We start from the raw sequence: 26,446 nt of genomic DNA, 5'->3' as shown, positions 1-26,446 counted from the left end.
AGGAATGGCGCGCCCTGCGCTTCCAGCGTAACTGCGGCGCTTGCGTGCCCGTGACGGGGTCAGGGGCAGGGAGGCGGGCCCTGTGGGACACTGTGAGCTTAGGGCTCCTTGAAGGGGCTGGAGAGCCGGCACCGGCCCAAGGGGAGTCTTACAGGCTGGGAGGCGTGGGCCGGGATGTGCGGTGGATCCCCGTTGACTCTCTGGTCCCCAGGTTTAGTGGGTGAATTCTGCCATCTGGTTGCTAGTGGGGCTGGGGGAGGTCTCCCATCTCTGTCCGAAACGTGCCACCTAGATTATCTGCTGGGCCGACCCCTGTCGTCTGGCTGGCTGTTCATTTATCTGGAGCAGTCACTGCCGTCTGGTTGGCTGCTTCTAACCTGGCTAGGCCTCCCTGCTACCACCATTTGGCTGTCCATCTGTCCAGTTCTGCAGGGCAGCTCCCTGCTGTCTAGCTAGCTGTCCAGGGTCACCTGTGCGATCTGGCCGCCCACCCGTGCTCCTCACAGACTAACAGCCATCCTGCAGTTGGGTTACCCCAGCTGACCTCTGTGTCTGACTGGTTGTTTGGACCCTAGGGAACCCTGTTGTCTGGCTCTCGGACTGACTTCAGCTTGGTCCCTGGAAAACACTAGCTCCTCTCTTCCAAGTTCATCTTTTTGTCTGTCCTCCTAGTCTGCCTAAATGCCCTAACAGCCCCTGAGTGTCTGGTTCAACCTCTGTGGCAGGGGGTGATGGGAGCATAGGAAGAGAAGGGTGCTGAAGTATGAGACTTGAACTACTCTCTTCTCAGTTGGAACTAGGACCCAAGGGGGAACTTTCTACAGGATTCTTTCCTGGACCATGTCAGGATTTCCAGGGCCCTGGAAGACAGGGACCAGCCCTCAAGCTAAAGCCTGCCAATTGTAGGCTCTCTTGGAGCCTGGGAAGGGACTTTTTGTTTCTTTTTCTTTTTGTCACTAATCCTCATCAGAGGATATTTTTTCCATTGATTTTTAGAGAGAGTGGAAGGGAAGGAAGGAGAGAGAGGGAGAGAGAAAGAGAGAGACATCGATGTGAGAGAAACACATTGATTGGTTGCCTCCTGAACCCTCCCCTACTGGGCCGAGGATTGAACCCACTAGGCAGGTACATGCATGCCCTTGACCGGGAATCGAACCTGTGACCCTTTGGTGCACTGGCCGATGCTCCCACCATTGAGCCATACTGGCCAGGACAAAAGGTACTTCTCTGATCAGGCCCTCATGGCAAGAGCTGAGATAAGGTCTTCCTTGGGTAGCCCTGAGAAGTATCAGTTTGCCCATCTGTCTAGTGGGCAAATTCTACTTTCTGGGCTGTTTCAGGGATTCAGAAAGCTAATGAATGAGAATCGGTCCTGAGGTCATTAAGGCGGTTGAATCTCCCCTCTTTCTTTAGCCTCTTGCTTTTCTGCCTCCCAGATGGGCGGCCACATTTCCATTCCAGGAAGGACTCCATTTGTGACTGTGGTTGCCAAATGATATCATAGTTGTTATTATTGCTGTTATTACTGTTATCAGTGTTAGGAAGTAATGTTCATTCATTCAGCAGGTGCCAGGTTGACTTCTTTCTTGATTCAGCATCTTGATTCCCATGATGAGCAAGTAGAGTGGAGGTTCTCTTATCCTCACTTAAGAGATGAGCAGGGAGGCTCAGAAAGGACTTTCTGTTTGCTCAAGGCCACCAAGCTGGCGGGAACCCAGCTGGGTGCCCGACTGCCCCTGCCTTCCCAGAAGCTTGGGGTTTTGCTCCCAGCATTTCCTCCTCCTCCTTCTTTTTTCTAATGTTTTTATTGATTTTTTTTTTCTTTAGAGAGAGAGGAAGGGGGAGGGATAGAGAGATAGAAACATCAATGATGAGAGAGAATCATTGATTGGCTGCTTCCTGCACGCCCCACACTGGGGATCGAGCCTGCAACCCAGGCATGTGCCCTGACTGGAATCAAACCATGACCTCCTGGTTCATAGGTCCATGCTCAACCACTGAGCCAGGCAGTTGGGTGAGGATATTTTTTTCCATTGATTTTTTTAAAATTATTATTATTATTATTTTTAGAGAGAGTGGAAAGGAGGGAGGGGGGAGAGAGAAATATGAACGTGAGAGAGACACATTGATTGGTCGTTTCCCCCACACATCCTCACTAGGGCTGGTGATTGAACCCGTAACCCAGGCAAGGGGCCCATGGCTGGGAATCAAACCCTCGACCCTTTGATGAATGAGCCAGTGCTCCAACCACTGAGCATACTGGCCAGGGCCAGAATTTCCTTTTTTGTCTCTGGCGCTTTGCTCTCTGTCCACTGTGGCGGAAAGGTGTTGGTTTTGGGTCAGCTAGGCTTGGGCTGTGGGCCCCTCTGCATGGCCATCTCCCTGATTGCCCAGGCTTCCGGTGGGTATCTACAGAGCTCGATCCATTTCATTTACCTTTGCCTTTGAACAGGTTTTTGACCTCTTCAAGCCTCAGTTTCCCCTACTAGACATGGGGTGATTGTCCCTCAAGACTATTGCAAGGACATAGTGACTTAGTGTGTTGAAAGTGCTTACTTAGCGCAGTGCCTGGCACACAATAAGTCTATATGGCCATTATTTATTGATCTAGCTCCTCTCATATAGACAGCAAAAGTTAAACAGAATTAAAGTGCTCTCTCTCAGATTTCACACTGGACTTCGTTTAAGCCTTATGAGGGTGGAACTGCTATGATCTCATTTTATAGAGTGGGAATCAGGCTCTTGTTTGAGGTTGTTCAGGGAGGAATCAGGGGCTCTGGGTTGGTGGAGGCCCGAGTCTCTTTTTCCTCTCCACCTTTCTTCTGTCCCTCTGCCCCTTGCCTTTCTCTGCCGCCCACCCTGGCATATGGTGATTGCCAACTACTACTGAGCTGGCTCCTGTGGCAACCTCCTCCCGAAGCCTGCAATGTGATATCCTATGTTAAGAGCATTAATTCAGGGCCTGAGAACCAAAGTTGTAAAAAGCCTTTCTTTGGTTAAGGGGTGCTCTAACAGAACTAATTTGTTTTTATTTCTGGAATGTGGAGAAGGCCCCTCAGCTACAAAGCCCTGTTCTAAAAGGATAGCAGGCGGGCCTTATTTTGAATTCTATTCCCTACTTCTTTTTGTGAATTTGGTCAAAGTATTTTTTTCCCTTGTACCGAGGACTTGTACAGTGAATATCCCTGTTGGTTTCACGGAACAAACAAGAGAGTGTCGAGGGCATGTGCCTGGGGGTCAGCACAAGCTGCTGTGTTTCATTGTCTCCTCCTTGTGGGTTTTCTAAGAATGTGGTCCAAGTGGGAATGACCCAGTTAAATTAGCCCTGTACCAGGGGTTGCTCATTGGTGGCCTTGAGGCCCAAGATCTGCTTGCTGGAACTTTTGTTTCATTTGCCTGGTGTTTAAAATGTTTTGTTTTTAATTAGCTGTCAATATCTAAGATATTTAGAGATGAAGGCTCCACCATGCTTGGCTATACCCATGTACCCATGGCTGCTGCTGTTGTAATCATCATTTTCTGATCTCCCTGTTCCATCTCACTTGGTGCCAACTGCCTGGATCTCAGAATCAGCAGCCACTAGAACTGCCACAGTCCCCACCACTCCCTAATGTTGCCCAGGCCCATTTTACATTTGCCTTCTGTCTCTGTAAACCTTTGAGTTTAAGACCCCTGGCTTGCCCTGGCTGATTTGGCTCAGTCGATAGAGCATCAGTCTGTGAACTGAAGGGTCCCGGGTTTGATTCTGGTCAAGGGCACCTTGGTTGCAAGCTCAATCCCAGGCCCTGGTCAGGGCTTGTGTGGGAGGCAGCCAATTGATGTGTCCATCTCACATCTCTCCTTTTCTCCCTCTCCCTTCCACTCTCTCTAAAAATCAGTGGAAAAATATCCTCGGGTGAGGATTAAAAACGACAAAAAGACCTCTGGCTCTGCACCAGTAGATAGACGTGTGGCCCTAAGGAGAGGGAGGGTATTGGGAAATTTTTCCTTCGGAAAAGAGCAGGAGGAGGCCACCGTTGAAGCCTCCAACCCCTGAGGCGTGGGCTTGATTCTGTGAGCCTTTCCTCACTGAGCCTCTGTTTACTCCACAGGCGTCCAGGTTGGGTGTGTTTCACTTCTTAGGGCAGATAAGGTCACCTGGTGCCCCTCAATGAGAGTGGAGTGATGATTAAATGAGATTGTTTAGACGCAGCTGTCGCCGACCTTTCGGACTTCACGGACCACTGGTTGGCAACCTCTGCTCCAAAGGTTTCCTTAAACCTGCAGTCGCCAGCCTTTCAGACCTCAGGGACCGGACCTCACGGACCACCAGTTGTCGACCGGTGGTTTAGAGTGCTTGGGAGCATCTAGCAGAGAAAAAGTGCTTAAAATGCTTTGCATTTTTCATTCCTTCATTGAAACATGTTTGGTCCCTGTTCTAGGCCGTGGGCAAGATACCAAAACCTTTGTCTTACAGGTGTGTGTGGGGGTTGGCTTTCCAGCAGGGGGCAGATGAAGAAGAAACTCGGTAGAAGGTGGTAATTTATGGGAAAAAGAGCAGGAATAAGGAGAGTGAATGGGGGAGGGGGAAGTTTATGGTTTTAAATGGGGGGGGGGGTCAAGGAAGGGGGCATTTGATCAAAGACTTAAGGAGCTGAAGGAGGAGCCTCCAGAGGAGGTCTGCTGGAAGAGCAGCCCAGGCTGTGGGAACGGCTAGTGCAAAGGCACTGAGGTAGGACTGTGCTCTTATAAGGGAGGGGATGAAGTTAGGGAGGTTTCTCAGTCTTGGAGGGTGTAGGCCTTGCAGAGGGGCTAAGGAGGGCTCTGAGTGGAGGAAAGCTGCTGCTGGTGCCCTTACTGTCTTCTTGGACCTGGTCCTGGGCAAGCTGAGGCATTCACCTTTGATTTGTTAACGTAAAAAACCATTGAAACCTGTAAAGAATTTTTGTGAGTTTATTTGAGCCCAACTGTCGACATATGTTGGGAAGCAGAACCTCAATGAATTGAGATAATGCTCCGGAGAATGGCGGGTTACATTTATACATTGCAATCAAAGGAAAGGGACGTAGGTGGGTTACATGAAATCCATTGGTGATAGACTAGAGAGGCGGGAGAAAGCAAAGTGGGGAAACCCGTGGGATTGGAACACATACTTAGGTGGGTGCCGGAACTATTAATATGATAATGAAGGAATTTGTGGTATCTGTCCTGGTACCCAGCACATTTGGTTGTGCCCCAGGGGCTCCAGGAAAAGGGAAGTTACAAGTTACCCAGACATTTCAACGGTATGTTATCATAGATGCAAAAAGACAGATAGGCTCAGTTAAGGTAAAGGTCGACCTTGTCAGGGAAGATACCTGCCTAGGATATAACTACCCACCATAACTGCTTTTAATTTCAGACCATCCTTTATGGTTACTTTAGGTCTCTGAGTTTGCAAGACCGCCATTGAGGCCTTCCCTGAGCTTGTCAGGTTAGCATGTGGTCCCTTTTGTTCACAGATTTTTAGCTTTACTTTGATTTTCTCAGTGAGCAGATCCCTCGAATACATGTAAGGGCCTGGTGCCATTTTTCTTTTTTTTTTTTTTTTATATTTTATTGATTTTTTACAGAGAGGAAGAGAGAGTGATAGAGAGCCAGAAACATCGATGAGAGAGAAACATCGATCAGCTGCCTCTTGCACACCCCCCACTGGGGATGTGCCCGCAACCAAGGTACATGCCCTTGACCGGAATCGAACCCGGGACCCTTGAGTCCGCAGGCCGACGCTCTATCCACTGAGCCAAACCGGTTTCGGCGCCATTTTTCTTTTAACGAGAAACAGCTGCCCATGGGACTCTACCATCTCCAACTGCATTTCCATTTGGTCTTTGGTGCTGGGTTCCTTCAGGGACACATGGCTGCTGCCTGGCACACAGTGGGTGTCTGACAAATGCAGGATGACTGTTGGCTCATGTCCCTGCCAGACATGGGCATGTGGTCTGCCCCTTGGACTGGTTTGTCCCCTAATGGATCTTAAGTGGGTGAAGCCACTTGGCAATGATGGCTGCTCTTCTATTTCCCTCCCTTCCTTCCTTCCTCCCTCCCTTCCTCCCTCCCTTCCTTCCTTCCTTCCTTCCTTCCTTCCTTCCTTCCTTCCTTCCTTTCTTCCTTCCTTCCTCCCTTTCTCCTCCCTCCCTCCCTCCCTCCCTTCCTCCCTCCCTCCTTCCTTCCTTCCTTCCTTCCTTCCTTCCTTCCTTCCTTCCTTCCTTCCTTCCTTCCTTTTTTAAGTTAATTTAAATTTATTATTATTTTTAAAATTTATTTTTATTGATTTCAGAGAGGAAGGGAGAGGGAGAATAGAAACATCAATGATAAAGAGAATGATTGATTGGCTGCCTCCTGCATGCCCCCTACTGGGGATCGAGCCCACAACCTGGGCTTGTGCCCTTGATGGAAATCGAACCCAGGACCCTTCAGTCCAGAGGCTGATGCTCTACCCACTGAGCCAAACTGGCTGGGGCTTCTTTACTAATTTTAGAGAGGAAGAGGGGGAGAGAGAGAAATACCAATTTGAAAAACATTGATCAGTTGCCTCCTGCACGTGTCTTGACCAGGAATGGAACCTGTCAACTTTTGGTGTACGGGACATTGCTCCAACCTGAGCTCCACTGCCAGGTCTTCATTATCCTTTCTTTTGGGCAAAGCTGATGCCTTTGCCTGTGTGGCCTATAGTACACGGGCCACTCATAATGGAAGAGGTTACAGGTGCCTATGGGAATGTGGCCATCCCCTTCTCTGGGCCTCAGTTTTCTCCTCTGGATAATGGGGATTGCAATGGTCTTTTTCTCCTGGGAGTGTGTTAAGGATCAAATGAAGTAATCCTTGTGAAACATTAGACCTATGCGTTTTCCATAGCCCTGGGGTAGGAGTCTGATGATCGGTTGTTAATTTCTTTTTCCTTAAAGAAAAGGAATTCATAATTATTTTATTAATATAAGTAACACTGCATTTTAGCACAAACACTAATTGAGTGCCTGGCAGTGCAAGCCAGAACCAGCTGGGGAACCACATGCCTGCCTGTTCCCCAGGTTGTGAAATGCTAGCAGGATCCTGTTCCTGGTTTGTTTCAATGTGGGAACGGTGGCTGCGAACAAATATTTGGTCGTGAAAACAATTTCTGCTCATTTCATTTATGGTGGTGGGAAATTGGGAGCAAAAATGCCTAACAAGCCCTAGGTGGTTTGGCTCAGTGGATGGAGCACCGGCCTGTGTACTCAAGGGTCTTGGGTACAATTCTGGTCAGGGGCACATGCCCTGGTTGCGGGCTCAGTCCCCAGTGCGGTGCGTGTAGGAGGCAGCCAATCAATGATTCTCTCATCACCCTTTCTTTCTGATGTTTCTATCTCTCTCTCCTCTCCCTTCCTTTCTGAAATCAATAAAAATATATTTAAGAAATAAATAAAAGCTTAACAGCCCTGGTCGGTTTTTCTAAATGGTTAGAGCACTGGCCAGAGGACCGAAGGATCTCGGGTTCGATTCCTGGTCAAGGGCACATACCTGGGTTGCAGGTTCAATCCCTGGCCTCAGTCAGGGCTCAGGTGGGAGGCAACCAATTAATGTTTCTCTTTCTCTCTCCTCCCTCCCGCCTTCCCTCCTTCTTCTTTTCCTTCCTTCTACTCTCTCTGAAAATCAATGGAAAACATATCCTCTGGTGAGGATTACCAAAATAAATAAATAAATGCCTCACAGTAGGGAATTCGCTAGACAAACAATGTGTCCAGACATCCTACTGAAATAGCTACTCCAGTGATCTAGAAGAGGATTTAATGACCCAGAAAGTCATGTAAGACCTGCTAAGTCCCAAACCGAATGGATGATATGAATCTTATCTTGTTCAAAATAGTTTTATTTGTATAGTAAAAAGCCTGGAAAAATGTGTGTTCCCACAAACCTCACATGTGGTTTGTCTCTCCACATGATTGGTTTTTGCTCCTTTTGTGATTTATAACCAGAAAGATAAATTTCCCCAAAGCTCAGAATTATTTGTCTAGGGATAATGGCCCTCGTTAGGTACACAGATTGAAATTCACTGCTAATAAGCCAGGTCAATTCTGGGTGAGGGCAGAGGACTGGCTTATGGAAAGTTCTAGAGTGGAGTTTTCTTTTTTTTCTTTTAGAGATTTCAAAGACAGAGCGGGAAGAAGGGGCTGGTCTTGTAATGGAATCCGGTGCCTCTCCTGGTGTTTGCATTTGGCTCAGAATCACATCTGCCAAGTTTTGGCCCTATTTGAATGAAAATGCCAAAATTATAGGCCCCTGTACTGCAGAAAAAAGGGGGAACATCAGCTAACCCCTTAATTTACTGGGGTTGCTAAGCACATGCTGTAATTAAGCCCTTATTGTGTTAAAGCTTTGGAAAAATGCAAGCCAATAATGAGATATTTATAGGTTCCTAGCTACAATCTGAGTAAAAGAAAATAGTTGCTCTACCTGTGAAGCACAATGGCACTGAAGAGGAAAGACTCCTGCCTCTGGGTGCATTTGGGTTTCTGTTAGTGTTGGCAATGAGGCCCCTGCTGGGTACTGAGATGTTTCCTCCTTGGAGTCTCTTCTGGCTTGAACAGGATGCTGGGTGCCCTTTTGGTTTCACCTGCTGTTGGGTGTTTATGACATTAACAGTAAGAGCTGATGTTTGTGTAGAATCACCCTGTGCCATGTCTAAAATCTGACCACAAGGTCCCAGAGTCCTGGGAAACAGGTGCTGCTCTTAGCATCCCTGCTTTAGAGGTGGGGAAACCGAGACCAGACCAGACCGGGGGACTGGTTTGAAGTTACACAGGAGGAGCACAGGAGCCAAGGCCTGAACTGGGCCTTACTCACCCAGAGACAGACACCCAGGCACAGTGGGGATGGGAAGATGTGGCCATGGCTTTCGTGAGTGGGGTAAACAGTGGACCATGGCACTTGTGTCCAAGGATGGGGTTGAGGTCGCAGATTGGGCGACTTCTGGCTTTTAGAATAATTTGATTAACTGTGCATACCTTAAATAGCACCTACCTTGAGCCAGGTGCTGGGGATCCAGCAGGGACTGAGATGGACAGAGATCAGGTGAATGGTTACATGAGCAAGAACATTCTGAAGTTCAAGAAATGCAGTGAAAATAGAGGAGCAGGTGAGAGAGTGGCTGGGCAGGGGGCTGCTTCAGAAGAGGAGGTCCTGCAATGGTATCAGTCCCTCAGAAACCCCAGAGAAGAGCACCCCAGGCAGAGGGAACAGTAGGAACAGAGGGCCCTGTGCACCTGGCCTGCCGGGTGCCTGCTGCACATGTGGAAAAGGCCTGAGATGGAAGCAAGAATCAGCAGGCACGTGAGGGTCAGGAAACTGCTCATCGGAGGCTGATTTTTCATAAATTTTAATTACGCAAGTAGAACACTGGTAACAGTGTTATAAAAAGGGAAACCATGATACATGAGGAAGAACACATGGCCCACCCTGTCCCTTCCTCCCAGCTCTACGTGCCAGTTTAGGGTATACCCTGCCAGGCACCTCTTAGGTATTTATGTACATATGTATGTGCTGGTATCTGTAGAAAGGGCTGTTTTTCAGTATGTCTTCTTTCCAGAACTGGGACCAACCCAAGTTTGGCAACTTGTTTTCCATCCACTCAACACATCCTAGAGGTCTTTATGTGTTGTTTGTAACTACTACTTAGAGCTTCATGATTGTCCCAGAGGGGTGAGGAATGGAGGCAGAGGGCTAGCAGTCACTGTGGCTGTCCAGATGAGTGATGACAGCACCCTCTGTGTGCCATGATTCACGCTTGAGGCCAGTGCTTGATCCCCATTTACTGAGCAGGAAACTGAGTAACAGAGGTTTGCCCAACGATGCTGGGGTTTCGGGTGGCCAAATTTGAACCCAGAATCTTGGCCAGCCTGGTAGGCCTATGCCACAGTTCTGCTGGCCTACATGTGGAATAGCACCCTCACCCCTGGCTTCGTCAAATCTTCCAACTTCCTTTTCCCCTTGGTCTGGCTTCATGGGCGCTGGTTTTCACTCTTCCAGCACTCTGTCTTTGTGCCTCGGCATGGCCTCAGAAGTTTCTGGAACAAGGCAAGGTGTCAAGGAGTAATACAAACCCCGTGGAATCCTTGTGGTGCCCACTGAAGTGCCCAATGCTATGCTTCACTTGCTCGATTTGCCTCCTTCATTGGTGACCAGGGTGTGGCTCTGGTCTTCCACACTAAATGGGCTTTCCATGTCTTTGAGGCACTTGCTAATGGCCAGGCACTGAGTACTGTCTGTACGTCATCTTGGGTCAGCCCCATTTCCCTGATGAGGCAGTTGAGGGGCAGAAAGGGGCAGGCAGGTAGGGGCCTCTGAGCCCTCATACTTACCCACTTGTCCACTCAACCAGTATGTCCCTGGTGGAGGAAGGCACCTCCATACCAAGTGACAGAGGATATGTTCGCATGGGGATGTCATGGTGAGTGAGGCTCAAGAGGGCCTTACCCTCTCAGGTGGCACATTCCAGTGCGAAGTGAGAGGAGGCATGTGGAAGATGGAGGCTCTGCTATGGATCCTTGGGGTGGGAATGGTTGTCAGGGAGTGCTTCTTGAAGGAGGCATTAGGTCTTTCTGCTGAGGCGAGGAGGACAGGCAGGAGCTGGCTAGAAGCAGACAGATGACTGCTGAACTCGTTGTACCTTTGTACCCATCTTGCCTGGCTGTGGGCCCCAGCTCATGGCTCATGCCCTGTTATCCACAGGGCACTTTCTTTTCTTTCTCACAGCTGTGTAGTACTTCACAATACAAAGACACCTTTATTTATGAGCTCTTGGTAATGGATATCGAAGCTATTTCCAGTCATTCAGGCCCAGGATTTGCACCGGACAGGGTATACCTGTGTAGAATGCGGAGGAGGAGGGCATTGGGAGGTTGATGGCCAGCACTGGGTATGTGGCCATCACTACCTGGGTGTGATGTCTAGGACACCACCAAGTAACTGCTTCACTGGGGTTCAATGAAGCAGATTTGGAACTGGTCAGCATGTCCTCGCCACGCTTCACCCCTTCTCACCTCTTTACACTCTGGACCAGTGCAGTCACCTCTACCCTGGCCCCCCAGCTCCTATCCTCACTCCCCACAGCATCCACCCGTCTCCTGTGAACACCTGAGTCAGGACACATTCCTCCCCAGCTATAAGATGATGCCCCCTCCCCACCCCTGCACAGCTACCAGTCAGATGCCCCTCCACTCTTGTTTCTGTCTGGGTGCCAGGTGGTCCAGGCAGGAGAGGACACCACCCTTCCCGGGCACTCCAGCACTCTCAAAACAGGGACGGGAAGTTTGAAGTCAGCCCCTACTTCCCCCTTGCGGGCTCAAGTGCCCACGTGGATCAAGAGCCAAGGCAGAGAAGCCCCGGGAGTTGTCACTCTCAGCCCTGGTAGTCTGTTGGTATCCACCATGGGGAGATGCCATAAAATACCAGATCCCAGTTCTAGACCCCTCCCCAGACCAACTTTAACCCCTGGGGAAGTGCTTACAGCTCTTTTTGAATTTGTCCAGGAGGTCTTCCGGCTTTTACTGGAAGGCCCTAGAACAAAACAAAACAAAACAAAGAACCCTGGGGATATTCCAGGCATATGCTACAGCTTGGAGAGCCGCTGCTCTCTTTGTCACGGGAGACCCATGGGGCTGTGGACAAGCAGCCAGCAGAGCTGTCCAGGTCCCCGGTGACACTCTTATGCCCAGACGTAGGAGGAGGCGCCCTGGAGACTCTGCCACATGACATTTTCCCAGAGATAAGAGTGTTTTGGGGCTGGCAGGCTGGCAGGCAAGTGGAGCAGGCAGGAACAGTCCCAGCTGGGGTTACACCCGCCTGCTGGGTGATACACCCTGGCACAGCCAGGCCAGCCCCCTTTTGTGGGTCAGGGACACAGCCCTGTCTGTCCCAGGCCATGGGGCCTTTGTCTTTGGTGCTGATGGGCAGGGTCCTTCTTCGCCCAGGAGGCCCCCAGCTGGCCCTGCAGCTGGAGGGAGAGCTAGGGCTTTGAGGTAGATGCCTTGAGAAATTTTTACCTGGCAATGGAATGCCTGGGATCTAGAAATCAAGACAGGGGCCTGTAACCGGAGGCCAGGAGCCACCCACTCGGCTGGAGGGAGCCTTCCTGTGGTTTGGGTTGGCATGGCTTATCTTGCCACACGGAGTTCCCCTCGTCTGGGCGGAAGCCCTTTTGACGGAAGCTTGGCTTCAGCGTCTGCCCCGGTGGCATCTCCTGTTGCACTATCTGGCACAGGTTGCTGGGGAGCTCAGGGTGGCTGCTTTCTGAGGTGGGGAAGCCCTACCTGGAATATACTTCCAGCACTAAGTGAGAAACAACTCCTAGCTTGATTTTTCAACTCTCTTTTTTTAATTAAAAGAATTATTCGATTATTTATTCATTGTGAAATAAAATTCACTCCTTTAGGATGTGTACAGAGTAAGGCAGAGTTTCCCATCATCATTTGCATGGGAACCACCTCCATCAGTGTGTGGCTCTTGTCAGGTCCTTTTTCTAGATTCCTATGTGTAACTGTCCCCTGTCCCCCTCCCCCCAGTGCCACCATGAGTTCATCTCTGACAGTCCCAAGTCTTGCCAGAATGTGACCACCTCATGCCATGTCCCTGCTATTTAGTGCCTTGAGGAGTTCTTACCCTTGTTTTAATAAACTTTTTATTTGGGAATAAGTCTAGATTTATGAAAAATAAGTAAGCTTTACATTTATAAAAAGTTCCAAAGATACATAGAGCTCCCATATACCCTTCATCCATCTATCCCTAATGTTAACATTTTACCTTAATATGGTACATTTCTCACAACTAAGAAGTTAACTTTAGTATATTATCATCATTGACGAATGCCAGGCGTTATTCAGATTTTCCCAGTTTCCCTCACTATGTCCCTTTTCTGTCCCAGGGCCCCATCTAGGATCTCAGTTTGCATTTCATTGTCACATCTCCTGAATCTTGGCTGGTCTGTGACAGCACCAGTCTTTTCTTGTTTTTCACAACCTTGGTATTTTATAGAATATCCTTCAATTTGAGTTTCTCTTATGTTTTCTCATGATTATACTAGGGCTTTGGGTTTGGGGAGGAAGACCACAGAGGTAAGGTGCCCTGCTCTCTGCATCCTGTCATGGGTCCTTGATAACAATGAGGCTTAACACAAGCGATGTTGACCTTGATCTCTTGGTTAAGGGAGTGTCTGTCAGCTTTCCCCACTGCAGAGTAGTACTCTTTTTTATACACTATTCTGAAGCATTGAGGGTTCGAATAGGTAATATGTCCAACACAGTCTCAAGTTCAAAACTGTCATAAGGATGGAGAGAGGCCTTCCTGTCCTCCTCCTCCTAGCATAGCTAACCACCCTTTCCAGTCTCCTGTGTGTCCTCCCAGTTTCTCAGTGCAAATAGAAGCAAATATGAATGTGTTTTTATTCTCCCCCATACACGGCTTTACACCCTGTTCTGAACAGTGAGATTGTTACTTAACAGTGTTTCTTGGTGATTTTAGTGTATTAGCACATGGAGTGCATGCTCATTTGTTTTATTTTTTCTTCTCCCTCGAGGTATAATTTGACCCTAGTAAACCTCCACCCATTTTTAGTGTAGAGCTCTAAGAGTTTTGACAAATGCAAAGAGTTGTGTAACCACCGCAATCAACACATAGAATACTTCTGTCACCCCCCAAAATCCCCCTGTGCCCTTTTGTAGTCACCCCTCCCTACCCCTCATATCTGACTCGTACTGATGGGTTCTCTACTCTGGTTTTGCCTTTTCTAGAATGTCATATAAAAGGGCTTGTGCAGCCCTTTGAATCTGGCTTGTTTCCCTCTGCATGATACATTTGAGAGCCATCTAGGTTGTGTGCATCAGTAGTTGGATCCTTTTTAAAATATATATATATTTGTATTGATTTCAGAGAGGAAGGGAGAGAGATAGAGAGTTAGAAACATCGATGAGAGAGAAACATCGATCAGCTGCCTCCTGCACACCTACTGGGGATGTGCCCGCAACCAAAGTACATGCCCTTGACCGGAATCGAACCCAGGACCTTTCAGTCCGCAGGCCGACGCTCTATCCCTTGAGCCAAACCAGTTAGGGCTTGAGTTAATTTTTGTATAAGTTATGAGGTATAGATTGAGGTTTATAATTTGTTTGGCATATGAATGTCCAATTGTTTCAGTACTATTTATTGAAAAGACCATCCTTTCTCCCTTGAGTTGCCTTTGTCAGAAATCAGTTGGTCATGTTCATGGGGGTCCATTCCGTGCATCTGCCCTTTGGGTAAAACCACATTTCTTTATTACTGTAGCTTTATAGTAAGTCTTGCATCAGGCTGGGAGAGTCTTCTTTGTTTATCTTTTCCAAAATTGTTTTGGCCAGTCAAGTTCCTTTGCCTTTACATATAAATTTTATAATCAGCTTGTTGATTTCTTAAAAAATGATCTTTGTATATCAGTACATGGAAAGCTTCGCTATTTTTATAATTGTATTATTCCATCCAACATCACCACTCTCTTGTACCTTCTAGCCTAACCTCCCCAAATAGTCATTTAAAAAATATTTTTATTGATTTTAGAAAGGAAGGGAGAGGGAGAGAGAGAGAGAAACATCAATGATGAAAGAAAATCATTGATCAGCTGCCTCCTGCACGCCCCACACTGGGATCGAGCCTGCAACCCGGGAATATGCCCTGACTGGGAATTGAACCGTGACTTCCTGGTTCATAGGTTGATGGTCTCACCAAGACACGCTGGCTGGACTAGAGATGTTTTTTAAAAAAAATATATGTATATTATTAATTTTAGAGAAGAAGGAAGAGGGAGAGAGAGATAGAAGCACCAATGATGAGAGAGAATCATTGATTAGCTGCCTCCTGCACGCCCCCTGCTGGGGACTGAGCCCGCAACCCAGGCATGTGCCCTTGGCCGGAATCGAACCTGGGACCCTTCAGTCCGCAGGTTGATGCTCTATCCATTGATCCAAACCAGCTAGGGCTAGAGATGGGTTTTATTGTAGAGATGGATTGATAGACCTGTTCCCTTGTTGGTCCATGGATTGCTCTTTTGCTTTTGGATTATTTGTCTTTATATTGTTGATCTGTAAAAGTTATTTAAATCTAGTATCAAGACTAGTCCTTTATGAGATGAATGATGTGCAAATACAATCATGTGTTGCATAATGACATTGTGGTCATCCTATATATAGGACGGTGTCCCATAAGATTATAATGGACCTGAAAAATTCCTGTCCTCTAGTGACATCATAGCTGTTGTAACATTATAGTGCAACACATTGTTCACGTGTTTGTGGTGATGCTGGTGTAAACAATCCGATTGCGTTGCCAGTCCTTTAAAAATATAACACAAAATACTATGTAGAATACATTATACTTGATAATAATAAGAAACAACTATGTTACAGGTTATGTATTTACTATACTATACTTTTTATCATTATTTTAAAATGTACTCTTTCTACTTATTAAAATAATTTTTGCTATAAAACAGTATGCCATTGTACACCCACAGCAGCCTCATACATCTCATTTTTACTGCTTCTCTTGATTGCATCATTTCTTTGCACTTGATTTAATCATGTATTGTTTTGTACAGTAGGCTATTTAGGTTCGTGGCCTTTGAGAAATAGGCTATATCACATAGCCTAGTTGTGTAGTAAGCTCTACCATCTACGTTTGTGTCTGTATACTCATGATGTTCGCACAACAATGACATTGTTTAATGATGCATTTCTCAGTTATTAAGCAGTGCATGACAGTATTTTCTCCCATTATGTGTGAACATATGGCATCCTTTGAAGCAGAAAAGTTTGACATTTTGATGAAGTCCCATTTACTTTTTTTTGTCATTTATGCTTTTGGTGTCATATCCAAGCAACCATTGCCCAATCCGTAAAGGTCATGACGATTTACTCTTATATATTTTTTACATGTTTTATAGTTTTAGCTATTACATTTAGGTCTCTGATCCATTTGAATTCATTTTTATATATAGTGTAAGGTAGGATTCCAGCTTCCTTCTTTTGCATGTGGCTTATCCAGTTGTCCCAGCACTATTTGTTGAAAAGACTATTTTTTCCCTCATTGAATGGTCATGGCACTCTTGGTTGAAAATCAGTTGGCAATAGGCCGAAACCGGTTTGGCTCAGTGGATAGAGCGTTGGCCTGCGGACTCAAGGGTCCCAGGTTCGATTCCGGTCAAGGGCATGTACCTTGGTTGCGGGCACATCCCCAGTAGGGGGTGTGCAAGAGGCAGCTGATCGATGTTTCTCTCTCATCGATGTTTCTAACTCTCTATTCCCTCTCTCTTCCTCTCTGTAAAAAAATCAATAAAATATATGAAAATCAGTTGGCAATAAATGCAAGAGTATGTTTCTGGATTCTCAAATCTATTCCCTTGATCTTTGTCTACCCTAATGCCAGTACCACAGAGTCTTCATTACTGTACCTTTGTAATAAGTTGTGAAATTGGGAAATGTGATTTCTTCAACTTTGTTATTTTTTCCCCCCAAGCTTGTTTTGGCCATTCTTCGTACCTTGCATTTCCATCTGAATTTTAGGATCAACTTATGAATTACTGCAAAAAAAATGCTTTTTGGGATTTTGATAGGGGCTGCATTGAATCTGTAGAACTATGAATGCAAGCTGTCTTTTCATTTATTTAAGTTTTTTATTTATTTCTTTAGTTTTTAGTGTAAACATTTGTACTTTTTTTTTTTTTAAAGAAAAATTGTATTTGTTTAAGTGAAGGGACATACAAAGGGAAGGACTGAGCCAAGGGGATATTGAGTTGATGATGGCAGCACCCAGGAGCTGGAGTTTCATCTTTATATGTAGTCACTGGTGGGAAGCTCTTTGTCAGTGGGTCTTGGGGCTTAGAATGTGAATGGAAAGCGAATGCGCAATCGGGTGTTTTTAGGACAGTTTTAATTCCTTATGTGGTCTGATTCCTGGTGCCCAGTAAGTTTTTCTGGTCTTTGTTCTCCTGTGGTGGGAAGCTTATAAATGGCCATTAAGGATTATATTGCCCTATAGTCCTAACAGACAGGCAGGCAGATTTAAGGGTACACACCTGAGGTCCAATGCAGATAGCCCAGACTCGGGGCACTATTCTCCCTTCAGGCTTCCATATTCTGGGCTATTCAGATGGTTGGTGCAGCTGCTACTATTGTCAGAGGAAGATGCCAGTGTGGATAGAAAGGGGCCACGTGCTAATGTGACTAGCTCAGGGAAGGTCTGCATGGTGGCCTTGCAAACTCAAGAGACCTCTCCTCTTTTGATTATCTATACTAATAAAAGGGTAATATGCTAATTAGACTGGATAGACCTACATCTTCCGGACATCCTTCTGGACAAAGCCACAGTGGTGGGGGCCGAGGAAGGGTGGTTAGGGGCAATCAGGCCAGCAGGGGAGGGCGGTTAGGGGTCATCAGGCCAGCAGGCAGAGGGGTTAGGGGCGATCAGGCAGGTAGACAGAGGCAGTTAGGGGTGATCAGGCAGGCAGGCAGGTGAGCGGTTAGGAGCCAGCGGTCCCGGATTGAGAGAGGGATGTCTGACTGACAGTTTAGGCCCAATCCCTGCAGTTGGACATCCTCCGAGGGGTTCCAGATTGGAGAGGGTGCAGGCCAGGCTGAGGGACCCCCCCCACACACACACCCATGCCCAAATTTCATACACTGGTCCTCTAGTCTATATATATAAAAACCTAAGCACTGACCACCAGGGGACAGATGCTCAATGCACAGAATTGGGCTCCCTCCTGCCTGGATTGGGCCTGCAGGGATCGGGCTTCCTCCTGTCTGGATTGGGCCTGCGGGGATCGGGCTGAAACCAGCTATCCGACATCCCCTGAGGGGTCTAGGATTGCGAGAGTGTGCAGGCCAGGCCGAGGGACCCCACTGGTGCATGAATTCGTGCACTGGGCCTCTAGTAATGTATAAAAAACAAGGTGCAAAACTGTCATTCTCTGGAGCATTATCTCAGTCCATTGGGATTCTGCTTCCCTGAGTGGTTCTTGTACTAGGCAGTGAGTTGAGCTCTGGATGATGACTCTGATCAAGGGTGTGGGGCTCTGTGTTGTGTTGGAGGGTGGGGAGAGGTCAGCAGGGGACTGCTGTGGCTAGAGAAGCTCACTCTTGGTGCTGGCTCTCTCAGCAACTAAGTTTGTACTTCTTTTGTTGAATTTATTCCCAAGTATTCTTTTTTATTTATTTTTTTAATCCTCGCCTGAGGATATTTTTCCATTGATTTTTAGAGAGAGTGGAAGAGAGGGAAAGACAGAGAGAAATATCGATGTGACAGAGACACATATATTGGTTGCCTTCTGCACATGCCCTGACCAGGGCCCAGGCTGGGAAGGAACCTGCCCTTGACTGGAATGGAACCCAGGGACCCTTCAGTCCGCAGGCAGGCCAAGGCTCTATCCACTGAGCCAAAGGGCCCAAGTATTTTATTCTTTTTGATGCTGTTGTAAATAGAATTATTTTCTTAGTTTCATTTTCAGATTAACTGCTACTGTACAATAATATAACTGATTTTTGTATATTGATCTTATATTCTGCAACCTTGCTGAACTTACTGTCTCTGATAGTTTATTATTTATATATTTTTTGGGGGTAGGTAGATTCCTAAACATTGTCTATAGACATGATCATTTTATCTGTGAATAGTTTTCCTCTTTCCTTTGTCTTTACCTCTTTTTCTTACCCAATTGCCCGGCTAGAAACCTCCAGTACAGTGTTGAATAGCACTGTGAGTGGACATCCTTATTTTATTCCTGATCCTAGAGGGCAAGCTTTCAGTGTTTCACCATGAAGTATTGTTAGCTGTGGGTTTGTGTAGATGTTTATTATCAGGTTGAGGATTTCCCTTCTATTCCTAGTTTGTTGAGTGTTTTTTATCATGGAATGGTGTTGGATTTTGTCTAATGCGTTTTCTTCATCTATTGATAATTTTGTGATTTACTCTCTTCATATGATGTATTGTGTTGATTGATTTTTACATTTTTGGACCACTGTTGCATTTCTGGGATAAATCCCACTTGGCTATGGTGCATAATTCTTTTTATATGTTACTATATTTGTACTAGTATTTTGTTGAGGATTTTTTGTGTGTGTCTATATTCATAAGAAATATCAGTCTGTAGTTTTCTGGATGATGTCCGTTTTGTCTTTTAGTTGTAGTTTTGAAGTGGTTGTGCAAGGCAGCAAGTTCAGGTGTTTACGTATGCTGCCATCTTGGTTTCTCTCTGTAGTTTTCTTAAAATATTTGTTAGAATTCACCAAACTTTTTTTTTTTTTAAAGCTTTATTGGGTTATAATTGATATACAGAAAATTACAATCTTTCATTTTCTTTGAGATACATGTTTACATTTATACATTTCCCTGTGCATGTTGCTTTAGCTGTATCCTATAGGTTTCCCTGTGTTGTGTTTTCATTTTCATTCATCTCAAAGTATTTTCTAATTTCCTTATGATTTTTTTCTCTATCTCATTGGTTATTTAGGAACCTGTTGTTTAATTTGCATATAGTAGTGAATTGCCCAAGATTTACTTCTTTTGTTTTCTAACTTCATTCCATTGTGGCCAGATAGCATACTTGGTAAGATTTCAGCCCTTTTATATGCCTTCCTAGAGAATGCTCCATGTGCCATTGATAACAATGTGTAGACAGTCCTTGGGTTACGTCGGACTCGACGTACTTGATGTACGTCCTTTCGTGGTTACGTCGCCATCTCCCATTTATTTATAAAAAAAAAGTTCCATCATTTCGATGTATGTACATATGTGCTTTATGTTTTTTATTATTTACTGTATTTACCACAAGTAAAGATCAGAAATTGTTATCTTTCTTTTAATTTTTTTTTTACTGTTTCACTTCATTACTGCTGTGTATGTGCTCCATGTGAGTGACGTAGGTGCTTATGTAGGTGGGTTCCGACTTACGGCGAAAATCGCGTTATGTCGGTAACCCGAGCATCTACTTTATTCTGTTGCTGTTTAGTGGATTGTTCTATACATGTCTGTTAGCTCTTGTTGATTTATTGTGGTGTTGACATTTTCTGTTTCCTTGTTGATCTTTTGTTCAGTGTTCTATCCATTGTTGAAGATAGGTATTGATGTCTCCCAACTATTATTATTGCTATATTTCCCTTGCCCCATGCTATTTTTACAGCTGTGTAGTGTTCCTCAGTCTGGACCAATCCCACTAAGTTCAGTTACTCTTCTATATGAGCTTTTAATTTTCTGGTTTTCTAGTATCCCCCTCCTGATAGAGCCTTTGGGGTCTTCAGGCTTGTGTGTCTGCTGTGCCTAGGGCTGGTTCCTATAAGGGAGATGCTGTGTTGGAGAGGAAGCGGATTTAGAATCATCTTGCCAGGTCTGCCTGGAAAGGCTGTGCCAATGTCCTTCTGAGGTGCCAAGGAGGAGAGTCCCCTGTCACCGTTGTGAACTGTCCTATGGAATAGAATCTTAAATTTGCCAGGCACTGGGTTACTGTGACTCATCCTAATTCGGCTGACAACTTGACGGGGTTGGCACTGTTATTATCCCCATTTTACAGATTGAACAAGTTTAGGAAAGTGACAACCCTTGTCCAGGTCACATGGTGAGGCTGTGGCTGAGCTGTTTAGCTTTGGGGCTTCTCAGTACAACTGAAAAGTTACAAATTAATATTTGCTTGGTATAAAAGTTATATAATAGTCTTAAAAGACAGAAACCCAGATCACATTGGAGGCTATAAAACAGAAAGTTTTCCATTCTCACCCCATAGACAACCTCCATCCAGGTTTGATTATCTCCTCCAAGCTTGTTGTCCCTACTTAGACCAGAAACATACACAAACATTTTTTAAAAAAAGGGCAAAATTGGAGGACACTATCAATTCGGTCCATCTCATTTGATTTTCAGCACTGTAGCCTGAATTGCTTCCTGGGCCAGTTCCAAGGCCAATTTAGCCAATTTCCTGCTGATAGACATCAAAGTGGTTAATGGGTTTCACTCTGGAAAGCACTGCCACAGGGAGTGGCCATCCTTGCAAACCCTCTTAGGAGAGCAGAGTGGTCCGTAGGGGCAGTCAGAGGAGGTGACATCTGTGTTGAGAGGAAGCCAGGATGTGGAAAGGCTTGAGGAGACATTCCAGGCAGGGAATCAGCATTTTTAAAGGCCCTGAAGCAAGAATAGGTTTGACTTTCTCTTGACCTCTAGGTTTGACTGGAATTAATGAGTAGGTGGAGGTGGGGGCTAAGAGCAGGAAGGTTACAGGGCAATTGCTTAGGGCCTTGGAGGCCATAGGAACGCTTTGGAGCAGAGGAGAGGTGTGATCCTGACTCATTGTAAGTTTTCCTTTGATTTTATAGGGCAAACATTCTTTTGGGCACCACAATAAGAACTTTTCAAACCCTTCTAATTACCCTCTGAGACATGGCATTATTCCCACTTACCAAATGAGGAAACTAAGGCACAAAGAGGTGACCTGCCCTGCCCATATTGTCCAGAAAGGAGAGGGCAGTGCCTGGATCCCATCTGGGCTCTGAGAAGCCCAGAGCCAGGGCAGCTAGTTGCCATTTGCCGCTTCCTGCTTTTGCTCCTGGCCTGGCCGTCAGTTGAGACCATGGAGCAGGTGACAGTAGGGCTGAGTGCCAAGGGCGGGCCTGGCTCTGGAAGCTGCAGAATTCCTGAGCAGGGTGCAACCTGCTGGGAATTTTGTGAAGGGGTGGTGTCTGGAGTGGGATGGTAAAAGCCAATAAGATGTCTTCCCACCCCACTGCCTTCTGAGCCGCATTCTCATTTGTTCAATGGCAGGTTTTCACCCCATAAGCATTGCTCATCTGCCTCGTGCCTGGCTCTGTGTTGGGAGCTGGGGAGAGGCCTGAGAACGTGCCAGGCAAGAGGACCCTGCCCCCATGAGGCTACCACTCTACTGAGTGGATGGCTGGGAAGGGGCAGATCACAGTCAGGTAAACAAATCAGTAAACTGGAGGTTGCCAGTTATGAGTAGGATTGAGAATTGATCAGGATGGTGTGCGACAGAAGGAAGCTGCTTCATATTAGGGGTGAGGGTAGGGAGGAGACAGTTTGGCTAGGAGTTGCCTGCAGGCCCGTTGAATGCTGCAGGGAGAGGGCCCAGGCCCAGGAGCAGACAGTACAAATCTCTTGAGGCAGGAGCTTGCGTAGTGTTTTGGGGGAACATTGAGGTGGCCAGGAGCCAAGCGAGCGAGTAGGAGGCTAGGAGGTGAGGACAGGGAGGTGACTGGGCAGATCATGCAGGGCCTTGTGGGCTGTGGGGAGGGAGGTGGAAGCCTGGGAGGGTTCTGAACAGATGGGGCACATGCCACAACTTGGCATCCAAAGGTGTCCTATGGCCACTCTGGAGAAGACAGTGTGTGGGGGTGAGGGTTGGGCAGCCTGAGGGTGCGATTGCACTGTTCCAGGCAAGCACTGATGGGCCAGACCAATGGCCTTGGGTATGGAGAGAATTGGCTGCATTTGAAGGTGGAGCCATCAGGACTTACTGCTGGGTGGGGTGGAGTGAGTTGGGGGTGAGAGGTGAGAGGAGCCCAGGTTTTTTATCTGAGTGAGGAGTGTAACCTTGACCCTTGGAGTGACCACAATGACACAGTGGCACCTGCCTGGAGACACTGAGTGTGGGCTGGGCTCTGGGTGATCAATGGTCACTATTGGGCGTAGATGAGGCAGGGACCATGGCAGGGTGTGCGCAGGCTGGATGTTGAGGCTCTGGAGACTGAGTGATAAGCTCTACTCTGTTCTAGCAAAACCACAAAGGAAACCCCCTTGGAGATAGGGGTGACGGGTGTCTCCCTCATTGGTATCCCACCTGTGTTCCCATCTTGGCTTTGCTTCTTCCGACTGAGTGGCTTAGGCAAGTCCTAATACTCTGAGCCTTAGTTTATCCATATGTGAAATGGGTGTATTGACCCTGGCCTCATTCCTTCAGTGTCGCTAGAGGGTTTGCTGAGATGTTGCCCATGGTGGCCAGTGGTCCTTGTGGGGTGGTCATGACTGAGGCCCCGGAGCGTGGGGACCCTGCTGACATTGTGCTAAGGTCTCACGGCCACACTAGGCTTTGAGTGACTCCAGAAGGGTGTGGTGATAAGGAAGGGATCCCAGCCCAGGGCCCTTGCTGGGTGCCTATTACCAGGCTGGTCAGGCAAGGGGTGGCCTGGGCATTCACTGGATCTGGGTTGGGCTTGCTGCTGACTCATCCTCTGCTGGCTTATCTGTTTATTTTCCCTTCCCTGGGAAGGCCTGACCACCTGCCAGCCTGGGGTGTTGGCCTCCATTGTTCCCCCATGCAGGAGTTCCCGTGCTCTTGTTGGCTGGACGTCAGAGGGCTCCTGCTGGGGCCTTGTGCTCTGTTCAGGGGACATTCCCTGAGCCCTCATCACCTTCCAGAGAGAGGTGGCCCATTTTAGAGTTGGTAAGCTAAGGCTCCACAGGGGTGAAGTGACTCATGCCAGGTCACACAGCCAGCCGGGCCCTCTTTGGTGGTTGGGTGGCATCCTCCCATTCCACAGGTAGCTGAGCCAGTGTTCAGAGAGGGTGGAGACCTGTCCAGAGCTGTGGAGGCAAAGCTGACCTTTGAACCCAGGCTGTCTGGCTCCAGAGTCCTTGGACTAGACCTCCACTGGAGGCTGTATTGGTGTGTGGAGGATGTACATTTGGGAGGAAGGGGGACATTTTACTGCATCTGTCCATAGGTGAATGAGCAGGGCCTGTGGGGAAGGATTTCCTGGCAGAGGGTACAGCCCTGTGCCATACCTGTTTGCTGATACCCAGCTGTCCTCTGAGGTGGGTGGAGTTACACACCCCTCCACCCCCTTACTGACCAGGAAACCAGACCAAGAAGCAGGGAAGCCAGCCCAAGGTCATACAGCCTGGGTGCCTGGTGGCCCTTGTAGCAGTGGGGAAGAGAGAGGAGGGAGGTGGAACCTTCAAGCCACAGTGAGGGATGTGGTGACCCGTGGAACATGGGTGGGGTCAAGGAGGAGGAAGCAGATGACTGAAGCTTGAAAGTCACCTCCAGATAAATGGACAGTCAGAGCTGTCCCCGCGGAGCTGCTTGGGGGAGGTTTTCTTCCACCACGCCGCCATGAAGGCCCCAAGAGTGCCCCTGCTGCTGTGTGCCAGGAATGCTGTGGGGGGCCTTAGGGCACAACTGGACAGGCCCTCTTCACCGAGCCCCTTGGAAATTTCTGGGGGCTGCTTTTTGGGGGCTGTCCAGGCCGAGAGTGGGTATTGCTGCTCTCTTTACTCAGCAGTCCAGGAGCTTCTAGAAATGCAATTAGATGAGTCCCAGGGCTCCTGGCTTGTGAGGACCCCCCTGCCTGCCCATCCTCGTCCTTCAGGCTTCTCCCCACGGGCTCTGCTTCCTTCACCCAGGCTGTGTCCTCCATTCATACTTCCTGTTCACAGAAAGCCACCTTCCCCTGTGTGTGCCCAGAGCTGTCTGTTTCTCTTGGGCATCATGCTAGCCCTCGTGTGCTCAGGCTCTCATTGTCCAGTCCATGTCTGTGGTGTCACCATTGTGCTCACGGTGCTGACACCTTCGCTCCCCTCCCCCAAGACATGTCCAGAGCAGTCACAGAGGACAACACGTACCAACACCAGTGGCAGAAGGCCTGGCCCTGGCTGGGGAGACGCTGGCGGCTTCTGTGTCAGATGTTTGGGCCCAGAGGCCTGATGACCCGGTGGTCAGAGGCTCAGACCCCATGGGTTACAGTCATGCTCACTCCACTCCTCATCACTAGGTGCCCTTGCAGAGCTGCCTGTCCTCTGGGCCTAGTTGCAGACTCATCTTTGTGGTTCTCGTCATGGTTAAGTAGGTAAAAGGAGGTAAATCCATGGAAAGTTCTCAGTTCCTGGTATACAGTGAGCACTCGACAACAGTTAACTACATTTTTTTAAAAGTAATTTTTTGGAGTCAGTAATTCATAGGGTTGATAATGCACAGTTCAAAGATGTTCCAGAACATGCAATGATTTTTCCCTCCGAGCAGGCCCCAGCCTCCATGGGCTCCATTTTGTCGTTGTTGTTTTTTCCTTTAGTTGCAGAACGCACACACATTTCTGCATCTTTTGTTTTCCTCAGTATATCCAGATGGAAGTCAGGAGATACAAAGCTTTTGTGTGTGTGTGTGTGTGTGTGTGTGTATGTGTGTGTGTGTGTAGCTCCACAGTAGTGTGAATGAGCCCTAATTTATTTAATTAGCCCCCCCATCCCCACCCCTATAGGCTTTAAAGTTCTTTAGATCTGAGCTATTCTTACTGGGAAACTAACATGATTGTAATGATTTTGTGGGAAAATTTTAATGGCTATTCTCTCTGTACTTTCCTGAGGTTTATTTTATTTTTTTATTGATTGGTTTTTAGAGAGAAAGGAAGGGGGAGGGAAGGGGAGGAGGGAGGGAAGGAGGGAGAGAGAGAGACAGAGAGAGAGAGAGAGAAGAGAGAAACATCGATTTGTTGTTCCACTTATTTATGCATTCATTGTTTGCTTCTTGTATGTGCCCTGACTGGGGATTGAATCCTCAACCTTGGTGTATCAGACAACGCTCTAACCAACTGAGCTCCCTGGCCAGGGCCTCTGTACTTTCCTGAGTCATGAGCATGTCCTCTTGGACTTATTTATACATATGATCTTTTATTGAGATTTAACTTAGATACAGGAGCTCGCCCAATCTTAAGTGTATACTTTGCTTTTTAAAATGAATGCATGCCCACCCAGGTAATCACTGGACAGATCACGACAGAGGGTGCTGTCGTCATCCCAGAAATTTCCCTCATGCGCCTACCAGTCAGTTACCCCAGAGGGAAACAACTGCTCCGATTTCTGTCAGCAGAGACTAGTTTTGCCTGTTCAACTTCAAGTCTACTCTGTGCCTCAGCAGGTGAAACAAGGGCATATGTCAACAGAAGGCATGAGTGAGAATGTTCATAGCAGCTTTATTATGGACCTGAACTTGGAAAGACCCCCAAATATCCCATCACCTAGTGAATGGGTGAACAAAGTGTGGTCCATTCATGCAATGGAATATGGGTCAGCAGGGAAAAGGAACTGCCTCCTCTGGCACTCTCTAGGGTCCCAACAGGGGTCCCCAACACAAATAGGGCGCCCCTGAGACACTCTAGTTTTCACAGTATTGGGGAGCAAGGTGGCACCAGTGGCACTAGGCTGGGAACTCAGGGCCGCTGTTGTCTTGCCTTATGAGGCACACCTGCACACCTGTTCAGCCCCACTTGCCCTATGGCCTGCACAGATTTCAGATAATCCAAATGTTTATCTTGGTACAAACCTTGTTTGAAATTCCCTGAGTCTAGATAGAACCTTTCTCCATTTTACATGAAACAAGAGTCCTTTGCAGGCTTTAAAAATCTCAAAATGCCACTTCTACTTCAGTGCCTGCTTG

At 47.4% G+C, this 26,446-nt stretch overlaps 1 protein-coding gene and 1 non-coding gene across 8 annotated transcripts in view; both read left to right on the top strand.

Moving 5' to 3' along the window:
- DNM2 (dynamin 2) overlaps window positions 1–26,446 on the top strand; it is an 82,501-nt gene that overhangs the window by 396 nt on the left and 55,659 nt on the right. The window lies entirely within an intron of this gene.
- LOC114228504 (U7 small nuclear RNA) lies at window positions 11,494–11,556 on the top strand. Its single transcript, XR_003614653.1, has one exon. It is a non-coding gene; the product is annotated as a U7 small nuclear RNA (small nuclear RNA).

The sequence above is a fragment of the Eptesicus fuscus genome, chromosome 6, assembly GCF_027574615.1.
Source record: "Eptesicus fuscus isolate TK198812 chromosome 6, DD_ASM_mEF_20220401, whole genome shotgun sequence".
Classification (NCBI taxonomy): Eukaryota; Metazoa; Chordata; class Mammalia; order Chiroptera; family Vespertilionidae; genus Eptesicus; species Eptesicus fuscus.
This window is presented reverse-complemented; position numbering and strand designations above follow the sequence as displayed.